This window comes from Sinocyclocheilus anshuiensis, unplaced genomic scaffold (assembly GCF_001515605.1).
Source record: "Sinocyclocheilus anshuiensis isolate Anshui unplaced genomic scaffold, SAMN03320099.WGS_v1.1 scaffold13, whole genome shotgun sequence".
Taxonomy (NCBI): domain Eukaryota; kingdom Metazoa; phylum Chordata; class Actinopteri; order Cypriniformes; family Cyprinidae; genus Sinocyclocheilus; species Sinocyclocheilus anshuiensis.
Window position 1 is genome coordinate 187,014 of NW_015538026.1, and position 11,749 is coordinate 198,762.

An 11,749-nucleotide genomic window follows, 5' to 3' on the forward strand; every position below is an offset into this window, starting at 1 on the left:
TTCATGTGCGTTCAACTCGTAAATACAATCTATCCGACATGACTTGAACGCACCATTAGTGGTTGGGGATTTCTCTCCACTGGATTCACAGCCGACACCCAAGCATGAATAAATGTTTTATTTATTAAGGATGACGACGATGATCAACGGCACAAAACATGCCTAAACAGCAGAGAGAGACTCTCTGAATGACTGAGCACGTCCTCCATCAGGTTAAGTCATATTCATGAAAAAAATTATTTTGCGATGTCCTAAGACTAATGTCTTATTATCCTAATATCTTTTCAATGTTTAGGGGTAACCTTCTCCCTCATGACTGGTGTCAGTGCTATAAAGTGAAGCATCAGCTTCAGCTTTTCTCCTGTCGCAATCATTAAAAAGTGAGCTCAGAAATACATCGCTTAGGCAATAGGAAGCCAACTTGGTATAGATTTGGCATAACTATTTATACACAGTTGCCTATCTAAGCAACAGTAATTGCACCTAAACCGATAACAGATAAGTGGATATTAACTTATTTTGATCCTGACACCTAAGGGGTCCTAATCATAATTCTTGTGTTTTGTGTGTCTTTCTGATTTCACTGGACAATGGGGAAGGCAGACCACTGCACGTTCATGGGAGGTGGGTCACTCTGTCATCTGAGTTCTTTAAAGGTAAGAGATTTAACACACCATGATGAAAGGTGCAGATATCTAACCAAACGATTTTAAGTCTATATTTTTTTTTTTACTTCTTATGGGGGGAGCCCCCTTAAATTCGAGCACTGACTATCATTTCAGTTTATGTTATGTTTTTAAAAAGGAAGAAAAAAAGTATCGTCAAAAGATACTTTAAAGTCATATAGCCTAATTGTGTTAAATGAGAAAAGCAAAGAATGAGAAAAAGCAAACAAAATGTAACTTTTATACCCTGCTATACTTTTTTTTCAGAAGCTGCATCTGAATCGACATATATTTACAGACTAAAACAGTTTGGTTACCAGCATTCCTCAAAATATCTTATGTTCCTCAAAAGCAATAAAGACATAAGGTTTGAAACAACATCGGGGTGAGTAAATGTAAATGTAAATAACAGAATTTCAATTTTTGTGAAACTATCCCCAACTATTTTTTAAACTGAAATGATACTCAAAATATAATATAATAATAATAAACAATAATATTAATTTCTTATTTATTTAACTGTTGTATAAAATAATTTCCAAATGTGCACTCATTCGTGGCTCGTGTGATAACTTTATGAGACAAAAGCTCATTCAGTGGCATTTTTCCCCTATATCTAGAATTGTAAGGGCTGTCCTTGCCATCTTCGCGCTCTTGCAAACTGGATGCTTCGACTTGCCATAGCCATGAGAGGTGTGTCCATGTAGATGAGCAAATAAATCTGCATTTTAAGTGGCGTGTGGCGTTAACTTAACGTCGGTCAGCGTGTGGCGTTATTTTCTGTCGTTAACTTATCGCCTAACGGCGCTTATTTAACGCCTGGCAGCGTTATGAAAATGGCGTTTTAATATTGATACGGCGGTGAAAAGCACGTGAATTCTGAACCATTTGGCTTTCGATAGGAATTCAGCCTGCAGCATAGACGAACATGGCGCAAGATTCGAAAGGTAGGATTTCTTTTGCTGGAGGTCTTTATTCACCACCCGGAGCCGTGTGAGGCACTTTTTTTTATTTTTATGGATGGATGTGCTTTATTGGACCTCTTTTGAACTGTTGAACAGAAACACCCACCCACTGCCATTATAAAGCTTGGAAGAGCCAGGACAATTTTTAATGTAACTCTGATTGGATTCGTCTGAAAGAAGAAAGTCATATACACCTAGGATGCCTTGAGGGTAAGTAAATCATGGGCTAATTTTAATTTTTGGGTGAACTATCCCTTTAAGGAATAGACTTTATGAAGCCCCTTACTACATATGGTTTAAGATTGCAGGGTGTCCTGTAAACTTTCATGGGAGGACCTCCAGGCTCAGTGCCGCAGAGAAAGACTTGTTTGCAAGCAGCTCAGTGTGTCAAAGAACAACTTTAATGACTATGAAGTGGAGTATCTGTGTAACTACAAAAAACACAAGGTGAGTTATTAATTTTGCGTTGCATGTACAATTGTGTTCTAGTCATTAGTAGCTCCAACTGTTCCTCCTTATTCATATCATATTCCCAATTATATGATTCAAATCACTGTAACCTTAAAATATGCCTGTTCAGGGTCAAGAGAGCTTCCTGGTGAAGTGGAAGGGCTACGCAGAAACAGAAAACACATGGGAGCCTCTCAAAAATTCTTACACCAATTTCGAGAAGACATGAAAGTGATGCCTGGTGTGCCCATCTATGAGTGCAACTCCAAGTGCCGATGTGGGCCAGACTGTGCAAATAGGGTTGTGCAAAAAGGTATTCAGTACGATCTGTGCATCTAAAAAACAGCCAATGGCAGAGGGTGGGGAGTGCAGACACTGCAGAGGATTTACAAAAACAGCTTCGTTATGGAGTATCTTGGAGAGGTAAGCAAATTAAAGGGATAGTTCACCCAAGAAATGTCATTCCAAATTTGTATGAACACCAAAAATATTAAATATAACAGATAATATATTAAGTACGACAAAAAATATATTTTGAAGAATGTTTCAGCTGTTTATGTCTATACAGTGAAATAACATTAAACCCATTTCACAGCCGAGAAATGGTACAGACATTTTTCAAGATACTTTCTTTTGTGTTCCACAGAAGAAAGTAAATTATACAGGTTTGGAATGACATGAGGGTGAGTAGATGATGACATATTTTTTTTTTATCCCTATAAATTGTTTAATTTGTCTGAATCCTATTCTGTGAATGTTAATTACTAACCTGCTGTCAGCTGTGTGTTGCATCAGATCATCACGACAGAGGAAGCAGAGAGAAGAGGAGTGGTGTACGATAAGCAGGGCGTCACCTACCTGCTTGATCTGGACTATGTGGATGTTTCACAGCCGAGAAATGGTACAGACATTTTTCAAAATACTTTCTTTTGTGTTCCACAGAAGAAAGTAAGTTATACAGGTTTGGAATGACATGAGGGTGAGTAGATGATGACATATTTTTTTTTTATCCCTATAAATTGTTTAATTTGTCTGAATCCTATTCTGTGAATGTTAATTACTAACCTGCTGTCAGCTGTGTGTTGCATCAGATCATCACGACAGAGGAAGCAGAGAGAAGAGGAGTGGTGTACGATAAGCAGGGCGTCACCTACCTGCTTGATCTGGACTATGTGGATGATGTCTACACCATCGAAGCAGCTCGTTACAGAAACATCTCTCACTTTGTCAACCACAGCGTGAGTACTAACTAGCTGTACACATCATCTGGCCTCTCTATCAAGTCATTTGGAACAGATTCTTGTAAAGTGATATTTATTTATAAAAGGTATGTTGCATGAATATGTGTTTTCTTGATGTTAATAGTTAACAAATTCTGGCATTATAGTAACCAGCATATATAGATATTTTTTGGGATATTTAAAAACATTCAGTAGAAAACAAATAAAATGTATTTAAAAAAAAAAAAGACCCCTTTGGGGCCAGTAGGAGTTTTTAAAATATTTATTAAATTGATAAAAAGTGACAAAGACACTGTTACAACATAAGTTCTGTTCCAGTTTTCACAAAAAATATTAAGCAGCACAACTGTTCTCAGCATTGATAATAATAAGAAATGTTTCTTGAGCACCAAATCATGATATCTGAAGGATCATGTGACACTGAAAATCCTGGGGAGTGGCTGCTGAAAATTCAGCTTTGCCATCAGGAATAAATTAAAATCTATTAAACAGAAAACAGTTACTTATCCTGTCTATTTTAAATAAATAAAATCTATACAAATATAAATCTATTAACATTATAACAGTAAAACTTCACAAAGCATGAAATTAATAAATCTTTACCATTGTTTTCCCAGTGTGATCCAAACTTGCAGGTCTATAATGTTTTAATTGACAACTTAAATGAACGACTTCCCAGAATCGCATTCTTTGCAAAACGAGGGATCAAAGCAGGAGAAGAGCTCACCTTTGACTACAAGATGACTGGCAGGAAATTTGTCTTTTATTTGGCTTTTTCTTACATTTTTGGGAGAGAGACTATTTAAAGGAAATTACAAAAAAAACAAAACAATATCTTATATATTAACATACAAGATATTAAATACTAACATTTGTTGTAAATGCCTAATGAGTACTACTCATTTTTGCTGCAGTTGATCAAATAGATGCAGAGAGTTCAAAATTGGACTCAGATTTCAGTTGGGCTGGATTTGTGGAGTAAAGAACTGCCGGAAATATTTGTTTTAATCCAGCTCACACACAAGCAGGTGTACTATGACTACATGTCAAGTTCTTAACACATTTCATGAAATTATTCTTTATTTTGCGTGTTTGTATACTTTAAATAGATTTCAACTTTTTTATTTGTGATGTTCGGTGGCTTTTATTAATTCAGTTAATCATACATTTTATCCATTTTCAGCACTGTTTTAATAAAACGTTTTCCCACATCGATTATGCCTGTTTTTATCTTGTTTTATTAAGCAAATAAAATATTACATTTGATAGTGTGTGGACTGTAGAGTAATATGTATTCTCACTTCAAGAATGTTGCTTACCGGTATTTGTAAATATCTATATTTGCCACCAGATGGTGATATTGTATTCATAACACCTTTGGTTTAATGTATACCAAATTTTTACAGATGAAATTGCAACAAGGGAGTTACACACAACAAAAATCCTCAGAAGGGCTAAAGTTTGTGAAAATTACAAAGATAACCATGTGAGGGTTCTTATTAGAAATTGTTTTTATTAGAAATATCAAGTCAAAACAGATTGTACTTCAGTTTCTTTTAAAGGGGTCATATGATGCGATTTCAATTTTTCCTTTCTCTTTGGACTGTTACAAGCTCTTGGTGCATAAAGAAGATCTGTAAAGTTGCAAAGACTAAAGTCTCAAATCCAAAGAGATATTCTTTATAAAAGTTAAGAGTCAGCCACGCCTACCTTAAATGGCTCGTTCTAACACGCCCCCACATATCTACGTCGCTATGTGGGAAGATTTGCATAACGCCGCCCAAATGTTCACGCAAAGAAAGAAGGCGTAACTTTTATTCTTGCTGTAGTATTGTTGTTTCCGCCGCCATGTCGTAAAGACGCTGTGTGCTTCGTTGTGAAAGCGAAACTACTTTGTTTGGTCTTCCAAAAGAGGACGATATCCGCTTCGTCATGCCTGGAGCTGATCCATGCTGGTCGCTGAGGAAATACTACAACTTTGTGCTGTCGATCGCCGGATCGGCTTTCACCGTGGACGAAGCGGAGTCCAGCCCGGGTCCGTCACATGTGGTTCTTTTTCAGACCGATGAGCTTTGTAAAAATCGAAGCTTTTCAGAAAGTAGGGGCATAGAGGAGAAACAGTAATGTACAGTATGTGTAAAATAATGTGTTTTTTTAACCTTAAACCGCATAAACACATTTCATTACACCAAATACACAAAATACTGTTCTTTTTAGCAGCATCATATGACCCCTTTAAAGTTACTGAAGGATTTCATGAGTGGGATTTTCCATCAGATTGTTCCATAAATGTGAACTGTAGACGCAGAAGGCTGCTGTCTTAATCCATGTAATATACAGTGTATATAGCTATAAAGCTACGAGACAAAACAGCAATAAGTGGCACATGTGTAGTGAATATGGGAGAGGCTGCAGTAGAACCTTACAGATAGAGTCATCTAGCCTCGCTTGATCTGTGGCCCGAATCTCCAGCTTGGGCCAGAGAGAGACAGTCAGCTCAGCTTTAACCTCCCATGAGGAGGTGAGATTCCTCCAGGCCAGCGCTTTTTCTTGTCCCCCTCTCTCTCTCTGTTGTCGAAGTCTTCCTTCCTGCTATCATTCCGTTCATTTATATATCCATCTCTTTTTCACAGCAATCTTCTCCTCTGTAGAACCTAAATAAACTCTTATGATATTCTCCTTTCAGTCTACTATGAGTCTGAGAGCGAGTGGTTGCCTTTATTGGATTTGCTGTGGATCAAACCTCACTAAGTGCAGACTGGCAAACAATCAGTTGACCTCACACATATGGTCTGAGCATCTAACCATGGCAAATCTCAGGCCGAGTGGACTAATGTTCATCCACCGCATATGCTGCTCATCACTTCACAGTTTAACTCCTGTGGAACCTCTCTGTAAACTTTAGATTAAAAGTTACATATCATGAAAATCTGTTTTTTCCAGGTTTTAAGTGCTATAATCTGGTCCCCGGTGCGTCTACCAACCAAGAAAATGTGAAAAAGATTAACCCAGTAACTTTGTTTTGGTAAGCCTTTTTCTGCAAGCTTCTGAGAAAACGAGCGCGTCTGATTTTGCTCCCTTGGTGACATGGCAAAGGGATCTCATTATAATATTACCGCCCCTTAATCTCTTAAATTTACACCCAAGGCCCCATCATTTTGATTTCGCAAGTGACAACGGTGTACCAGTTCTAATGCCATGCCTTATTCTGGAAAAGGGGGCTGGGAGCAGCAGCTCATTTGCATTTAAAGAGCCAGGCACGAAAAACAGCTTGTTTCTGCTTCCACTCAAAATAGGCATTTTCAAAATGATATAATAAATGATCTGTGGAGTATTTTGAGCTGAAACTTCACAGACACATTCTGGGGACACCAGAGACTTGTATTACATATTGTAAAAAGGGGCATAATATGTCTCCTTTAAAATATTACTGAGGTGGCTGTAGAGACATCAAACCAGCCTGCTACAATATGTTATTAGATGCTCATGCAAACATTCTGTAATTGGAAAGATTAGAGGAACAGTGTGAGGATCTGAATGAACATATTTGTTTTCACTTGAAAATCTGATGTGAAGTTTATCTAAATTGTTGGTCTATCAAGGGGAAATGTTTAGTTCAGTGTTACTCTGGCACATTTTACTGACTCACTCTGGTCCTTCTGCAGTGCGGACCATCAACCATAAGTATCAGGCAGATTAAGGTCAAAGGTCAACTCATAATCCAAGCGTGTGAACCTGAGGTGTCAGTGAAATGGCAAAATTCAGGATACAGACGTGTTGACAAAATAATGAAGACTCTACTCAGTTAAAAATATTGCTAACTCTTAAAAATATTGCTAATGTCCTGAACTAAGTTTCTTACTGCACTGTGTAAAGGTCACACAACATTAGTCAAAAATGCAACAAAAGTAAACTTTTATTGTCATGTTGAAAAAAAAACTCCTGTTGATTTACAGATCAAGATATCTGAAAGCAGTCCCATGATTTTCATTCCATGATGGATAGGTGCTGTCTATTGCTCTTGTAATAGTTAGCTGTATGAGTGGCTTTTTATATCCTGAAGCTGTTTTATAGGATTTTTTTCATTCATTCAGCAGTTCAGTGAGCTGACATGATAAAATCACACACTCATTCATGTTCAAATATTATAATTTGTCAATTACTAGAGATTAAACAGACATACGATTTTATGATCAAATCAGGCACTATTAATAATTACTATAAAAGGCAAAAAATTAAGACACAGGTATTAATAAATCTTTCCATACACTGAATAAAAATATGTTTTTGCCTGCTAAATTAGGTGCATTGTTTTGAATAATTAAACTCAAACTCATCTTTGTCTGTAACAGCTTTTCAAAATGGATGTCAGGCTTCACCTTAATACATTTGGGGTTCTTTCTTTATGCAATTTAATTTGTTTAACTAAAAGTATGCAATTCTTTGTGCACAAACGTTTTGCTGTATTTTTATACATTTTTGGGGGGTTGGGGGTCTGGGAAGACCCCAGAATTGCAGATAAAAAATTATTGATTAGCTAAATTGTTAACACTAAAATGGTTGATTGGTGTTTAAAATCCAAGGAGCAACTTGAATATCAACATTCATTAGCCACATATATTTCTAATTCTTTTTTTTTTAAACAAAAATGATTCATTTATATTCAACAATCAATGTAACACTGGAATTGCCAAACAATGACTGATGTCTGTTTTAATGTAGATGTCAAAATGTGGTAAACAAAATGTATTCCTTTTTGAGTGTTGGTTATGATCTATATTCCCTGTTGATTTGAATCAACATTATGTCTTATTTAAAGGTGTGGTAAGCGATTTTTCAAAAACGCTTTAGAAAACTGATTCGGGCCGAGTAGCAAAACAAACTTGTAGCCAATCAGCAGTAAGGGGCATGTATACTCATGATGTGGAGGAGAGAGCGTTCAGTGCACAGGACGGACATTAGCGAACCAAGCGACAGAAAGATTGAGATGGCGGATAAAAAAACGTCTGCGGAAACAAAGAAGGCTTAAGGCAATAAGGCAAGAAGTAGGACCCGCGTAAATATCGGATCAGCTTTCCAGCGCTGGAGAGAATTCCAGGAGCGGAAGGCCTGTGATCGGACTCCGAGGTTGCTTTGTTTCTTCTCGATAGGTGAGTAACACCGTGTCTGTGCCGCAACAGATAAAGTCTGTCTAGTACACTGGACGCGACAAAGCGACCGTTGAAAATCATTTGAATTTTGTGTCAAGACGTCATAAATAGAATGCAGCAGCAGTTTTCTGTCGGGGATTTGTTGTGTCATGCCGCACCGCGCCGCGCCACGCCGTATCCAGAGTAGAACAGCATCACTGATTATGAGTTCTATAGTATTTTGTCGTGCCGCGCCACTCGCGTCCGGTGTAGACACGGTATAACATTGGTTTTGTGGTTTTGTTTTGTTTCACAGAACTAATCGTTGCCTGGGTTGCGTACACATGTGTGGGGCGGAGCTATCAAAATAGGGGTGAGACCCTTTTGGGGTAGGGGTGTGTTTGTTTTGGTGATTTCAAATGTCAACATTGGCTACCAGAAATCGCTTACCCCACCTTTATTTAAGGCTCAGCTCTTCGTAATCTTTACAGTTGTGTTGTCGCATTGAAAATGTGAAGTTTTAGTGGATCAACTACAGGAGTGGTTCCTATCAGAGGCTGTATGTCTGACCTTTCACCTTTGCTTTGTTCCTCATGAGTACCCAGTTCCATCCACACACTCGTACTCAGCGTAAACACTCACACACACATGCGTGGGAAAAAGATGATGATCAAGGGCCCTAACCCCACCCTTCACTCCGCCCCCCACTTGAAGTTAGTGCGTTGTCCATATAATACACATGAAATTACACAGAGGTTCACAGTTATTTTACAAAAGATAAGATGCCTGAAGCAACTAAAAATGTTCTACCAGGCATTTTTGCTCGTTACAAAATTCACATTCTTTTCACCCAACCCCAACACTGACCCAAGCGATTTCCTACTCACAGGTGAATACAACAATAGCCCAAATGGTCATTCACATACTCTCCCCCACCCCGATCCCGCCCAAGGACAAGAAGAAAAAAAGTCTCAAAGAAATCCTTAAGAATCCAAGAAGTTCCTTTTAATTCCACGGAAAATCAGTGTCTCTCTGTCGTTTTTTTAGTTTTTTCTCGCAAATTCAAGTCTCTCCAGAGAACAGAACAAAATTGTACACTCCTGTGTCTCAGTTCAAATTCAACAACACAGCCGATGCAGCTGTCTTCTTACCCGCAACCTGTAGGCTTGTGAAGGGCAGCAAGATGTGTCCTCTGATAATCCACAAATACACAGTGTTGTGTTTTCCCCAGCATATGTTTTTGTATGATTTATTGGTGTCTACATAAGCATAGAGCTTTCAGATCATTCTTGCATTGGTAACATTAAACCTTGGTAATGGAGTAAGGCATAAAATGCAGATAACAGAAATAATTCTTCCTCTTCTTCTGTTCATCATAGATGTTTTTCTGTGTTCTAGCAATGACAGGTTTTAGAAAAAGAAAGTCTGATCACTCCTACCAATTCCATGCCTACCCTGCAGAGAGATCTCATTGAACATTCACAGAAATATTACAATCTGTCCTGTCTGCATTGGTCAGCATTCTGATTCAAGTCAAAATATGCCAGAGAAATCATGTGAATGATCAATGATTTCTTGAGTTGTGTGCAAAATATTAAGGGAAATTCATTTGACATCGAACGGATTCCGGAATTTAGTTCACCCACTTGTTAGCTCCTAATGAAATGGAATACATTCCATTACCAGCTTACACTTTTTTAACCCCTTGTCTCAAACACATTCATATTTTTATTACAAGATTAAAATTTGATTTTTGTTTGATTTCTGCTAAACATGAGGCCGAATCACACTGTCAGACTGATCCAGCACAAACATTCAACTTTAGGTTCCTCCTTACTACCTGACCAACTTCTTCTTTTCAGGAATCCACATATCATGTGTTAGTATGTAACACAGTAAACTAAAATACCTCTAATGCAACCTACCTTTCACTGACATATGATTGAAAATGTAAAAGGCTAAATTAATTAACGTCCCAGATACATGTATGAAAATCACATATTAAAAACATTTTGATTTTGTCTAGATCCAATAGGCTAGTAAACTTTCATTCAAGTAATTCAAGATGCAAAAGACTAGTAACTTCACCTCTACAGCACCTTCTGTGCAATCGTTTGGAAGGACAAACGATCGGTTGGTTTAACCGTAACACACCATTAACAGATCAGTATTTTCACTCAATCCTGAACTGTCTCTTCACAAAATGAGACCACTTACAGTAAAATACTTCACCTTTTCTTGGTCTGATTATTGTAAGACTGGTCATATATTCAGATTCATTATGGAAATTATAAGGGCATTATATTTTGTGCAATGCTAGAAAATATTTGATAAATTAATGAGTAAACAGAGTTGAGAGAGATAAAGAGACAAATAAAAAACAATAAATTACAGTGAAAATGTTACTCAGGGAAAGAGCAAAATGCTAGAATAAATTAATGAGTAAACAGAGTTGAGAGAGATAAAGAGACAAATAAAAAACAATAAATTAAATAAATTACATTCAAGTTTTTGATAAGGTAATACACATGCACACAGAGTATTTTTGAATCAGTAGTTCAAATAATATAAATAATATAAATTGGAGTGCAGCTGTTCACAAGGCATGAACAATATTTTTGTAAATCTTTGATTCAAGGCCCTCAGGATCCTGGTAAAGGGATACAGATACTGAGCCAAATCAAATGGTAATGTTTGTTGAAATCGATCATGAGAAGCCATTTGATATAGCCTTCATACATTCACCATAAAATAGACCAGTTTGGTTGATTTGTACCACCCTAATGCAAAACATACGGTTCCTCAAACCTGTTCAGAGTTGATTTACCAAACCACACATTAGAGTAGAGCCCATTTCCCCCTTAAAATCATTAAGGTGACAGTAGATGCTTATTCCGTGACATCCACCCTTTTAAAGCATCTTAAAACTGAATCAAAGGCCACAACAGCTCTTAAAGTTCATCCACATCTCCATCTTTAAAGACTTCTTATTCCCTCCCCCTGGCTGTCCACTCTCCGACCATCCAGAAGAGAGAAAGAGAAAAAAAAACATTATGAATGAACACTCATCTTCACATGACACAGTAAGGCTCACGGGGTAGTTGAGGTGGAGTTCTACAGCAGGGAGGCAGGTGGGCCAGAAGGCCCTTCTTCAGGTCCTTGTTGAGGAAAAAGCAGATGATGGGGTTCACGCCCGCTTGGGCGAAACTCATCCACACTGTGGTGGAAAGATACCGGTGTGGGATGGTGCACGCCTTCACAAACACCCGCCAGTAACAGGCCACAATGTACGGGGCCCA

At 37.7% G+C, this 11,749-nt stretch overlaps 1 pseudogene; it reads left to right on the plus strand.

Annotated features, from left to right (window-relative positions):
* The first annotated feature begins 1,529 nt into the window (after nucleotides 1–1,529).
* Nucleotides 1,530–4,369, plus strand: LOC107678682 (histone-lysine N-methyltransferase SUV39H1-A-like; annotated as a pseudogene).
* Nucleotides 4,370–11,749: the final 7,380 nt, after the last annotated feature.